This window comes from Cupressus sempervirens, chromosome 8, assembly GCF_028749045.1.
Source record: "Cupressus sempervirens isolate cs-2001-9-10 chromosome 8, ASM2874904v1, whole genome shotgun sequence".
Taxonomy (NCBI): domain Eukaryota; kingdom Viridiplantae; phylum Streptophyta; class Pinopsida; order Cupressales; family Cupressaceae; genus Cupressus; species Cupressus sempervirens.
The window spans coordinates 539,373,817-539,378,247 of record NC_143125.1 but is presented as its reverse complement, the minus strand read 5'-3'; positions in this window follow the sequence as shown (position 1 = coordinate 539,378,247).

Genomic DNA, 4,431 nt, shown 5'->3' with positions numbered 1-4,431 from the left:
AGCCCCTAGAGCTTGGTATGAGAGACTTAACAAGTATCTAGTGCAAATAGGATTTGGAAGAACTGATGATAACAATAACATGTAGATCAAATCAGAAGAAGGTAAGGATATTCTTGTATCTAAAATATTTGTGGATGACATAGTCTTTGGAGGAAAGGAAGTACTTTGCAAAAGTTTTGCTGACAAAATGAAACATGAGTTTGAGATGTCTATGTTTGGAGAAATAAAATTCTTTGTAGGATTGCAAGTACATCAACTAAAACATGGCATATTTGTGACACAATCAAAATACATCAAGGAGATATTCAAAAAGTTTGGATTAGAAGACTCCAAACCTGCTAGCACACCAATGGCAACAGGACCTAAGCTATCCAAAAATGATGAATTAGCTGAAGTCAATCAAACAATGTACAAATCCATGATTGGAAAACTACAATATGTTGTACATAGCAGACCAAACATAGCACTAGTAGTTGGAATAGTGGCTAGATTCTCTGCTAATCCTAGAGAAAATCATCTCATGGCAGTAAAAAGGATAATGAGGTATCTCAAAGGAACTGATGATTTTGGCCTATATTACAAAAAGAATGAGAAGTTTGAGCTCAATGCATATACAGACACATATTGGGGAGGCAACATTGATGACAGGAAAAGCACAAGTGGAGGAGCATTATTCTTAGGTAAAAGGCTAGTTACTTGGACTAGCAAGAAACAAACATGCACATCTTAGTCCACTGCAGAAGCAGAATATGTGGCAGTAGCAGTCAATTGTACAAACATTGTGTGGATTAAACATCTATTGAAAGGAATGAAAGAAGAGGTAACCAAACATGTGATACTGTATTGTGATAATACAAGTGCTATAAACATATCCAAGAATCTAGTAATGCATGCAAAAACCAAGCATATTTCAATCAAGTATCACTATGTCAAAGAATTGGTGGAAGACAAACAAGTGAAGATGGAGTACATTCACACAAAGGAACAAACTACAGATATCTTCACCAAACCATTGCCCAAGGATCCTTATGAATACCTTAGAGGAAAGTTGGGGGTAATACCCCTAACTCAAGCAGTCTAAAGGAACAAAGAAGATGCCCTGCATCAACAGGAGTAGAACATTGAAATATCAGAAGAGTGATGCAGAGGATGACAATAGGAACAAAATTTCCAGATCAATCACAAGCATGGTGACAGGGGAAGAAAACATGAAGATGCAAAGCTTATATTTAGCATGTTGAAGATGCTACATCTTTGGCATTTATATCAAAGAGGGAGATATATGAGACATTGATCAATACAAAGTAAGAGGGAGATATGTATGAGAGATGTATATGATAGAAGGAGATTCAGAAGAGATAAGAATTAGCAAGCAGCTATGAAGGATTAGGAATACAAAGTAAGGATGCAGTGGTCCAGAGGGAGAAGTAGAACAAAGGATTCAGTTTGTATCAGTTTGTATGTAATTTTGGTGGTAACTAAGTTGATCAATTGATCAGTTTGGTTTGCCATCAATGCCAAAGAGGGAGATTGTTAGAAATGATTGAAATGATCATGAATGAAGAATAATGGAACTGGTAAAGAATGTTTTCAATAATTGTTTTGTCATTGATGTCAAACTTTCTACTTGCAGGAATGACAATTGCTTTAGTGATCCAAATACTATCAATTGGTTGATTGACAAGGAGGTGGCAATCAATAAGATGTAACTAAAGCACCTAGAGAAAGGTTGAAGTTATGATATTGTAATGAAGTATAAGGATCAACTAAGCCATTGATGAAATAGTGTATTGATGACATACTCTAAGAGGTTGGACACACTAAGACACATAAAAAATGTAAGGTTTAACTAAGTCATTTTTAAAGCCTAACTAAGTTCATTGGAGAGAGCCAAGCTAGCTAGTTAGTGTCGAACAGATTCTTAGTTGAAGCCAAGCAAGTTCAACTTAGTGTGTGCCGAGTGATCTTCAGGTGCCGAGCAGCCTTTAGGTGCTGAGTGAAGATCAAGTGTCGAGTGACTTTAGGTGCCGAGCAAGATACAGGAGCCGAGTGATATTCAAGTGCCGAGCAAAGTAGAAATGTTATAGGTGTCGAGTGCTAGTAAAATAATAATAGAAGAAGAGTAACACAGAAGAAGCTGAGCATCAGTAAATCAATGATGCCAAGTTGTTGCATTATTTGTTAAGTCAAAGATTCGCCAGATCAGCAGTGATAAGTTTGTTACATCAAATTTTGTGAATTAGTTGGATGATAAGGATGATGAGTAGATGTCACAGAATTTTATGTAAACCATGCAAACCAATTCAAGGCGAATGCTAATGGATTTATCTTGAAGTTTCTAGAAGAAACAATTTGGAGGGAAAAAAATACCATTTTCTCAAAAGATCAAATAAAGATTTGAGCGAGAAATGAAGAACAAAACTTCTTTATATTGTTGGTACCTTTGGTGAACTCCTCTCTATGGATCTAGTCATTGTTTGAAGGAGAAGGATGACCTATGCTAGATTCTGCATGGGTGTTTTCCAAGGTACGAATATGCCAAAATTTATTTTGCTCAAATCTAAACTTGGTATATGGAAGCAAGATAGAGTATGAGACCATCCCCTTTTCTTGTTTCCATTACAAAAAATCTGGACATTGGGCTAAAAAATGTCCATCTTTGAATGGTGCACCCAAAATGTTTTAAAAAATATGGGTTCAAAAATAATTGAATGTTCAAAATGGAGGTGAGATTTTTAGGGGGGAGGTTAGGAATTCCCTGGTGGTCAGTGGATTGGCAAAGGGGCCATCAATGGCTATTGAGGAAGCTTCTCAACCAAGGATGATTGTTGAAAGAGATGATCAGGATATTTCACTCGATCTCAGTAGAGTGGATATGGATTTGGTTAATGAAGGAGGTGTGATTAGTCCCATTTATGGGGATGGAGATGATGGTGGGGAGATCAAGAATGATTACACTAATGAAGATGCTTTTGTGGAATTTGAGGAATCTATTTCTCTCCCCATAAGTAAGGTAGATCAAGGTCTAAATGAGCCTCTAGCGAATTCTACATCTGTAGAAAGGTATCACAATAGGGGGGAAGTGTAGGAAATTGGTAATGTGCTTCAGGGGGCAAAGGTGAACTCTAGCACTGATTGGACTAATGTTGGGGGGTATTGGAACCTCTAAATCTAAAAAGAAAAATGACGATGTTTCCTCCAAAAAGAATAAAGAGATTGTTGTGGTTAAAACCAAGAGCAATAAGAGAGATGATATCCCTAGCACAACTTTGAGAAAAGGTAGTAAAAAAAGGGGAAATGAAGAATTGCAAGGCTAGGGACTGTTGTCCACATGCAACACCTTCGGGTAAAGGCTTTAAGGCCAGAGATGTTGGTGTATCTCCCTCTTTAGCAGGTAGACCATCTAATGTGCAGAGAAGAATTGTTGAGACTAACAGAAGTATTGTAGATGGTAGTCAGAGGACTATCTTAGAAACAAAAAATTTCCATAATAAATGAAGTTCATATCATGGAGTATTAGAGGATTAAATCATCCTCACAAACAATATATTATTAAAAATATGATTAGGGATAATAAACCGAATATTGTTCTAATTCAAGAAACTAAAATGTTGAAGGATAAAGTAGAAGGTCTCTTGGTTTTTAGGGGAGGCAAGATTACTGTGAATGATTCAGATGGGGCCTCAGGTGGTATGGCAGTTTACTAGAATGATAAATGTATTGATGGGGAACTTATTTTTCATAATAGAAATATGATGAACATCAGATTTACCAATTCTAAGGATGACACTACTTGGGTGCTTACTAATGTCTATGCTCCCAATTCTAAATGGGTTAGAAAGGCTCTTTGGGAAAATATTACCAATCAAAGAAAAAACTTTGCGGAGGAGAATTGAATCATTATGGGGGATTTTAATACTCCGTTGAAAGAATCTAAAAAGATAGGAGGAAGGCAGACCAACTTGGATAATAGATTGGATTTAATGGACTTCATTGAATCTTATCATCTTCTTCATGATATGGATCTACATGGGATTGATTATACTTGTATAAATAGAAGAACTGGAAAGGATCTCATTCAGGTCAGATTGGATAGTGCACTTATTAGTAGTGATTTATTTTTAAAATATAAATGCTCTCTTACTACTCAAGTTCATATTGGTTCAAATCACTATCCCATTTTTCTTGTGACTGATCTGTTCACCTTTCAAAAGAATTATCCATTTAGATTTGAAAAAATGTGGACTCTCCATTCGAGACTAGAAAATCTTATCAAGGAATGGTGGAACATTTGTGAGGAGGGTATGACCTTGTTCAAATTTGTTGCTAAGCTAAAAAAATGTTTTAAAAAATATCAAAATTTGGAATAAGGATTCTTTTGGTAACATTTTTTAGAATAAAAAGGTCATAGAGGAACTTAAAGATATTCAA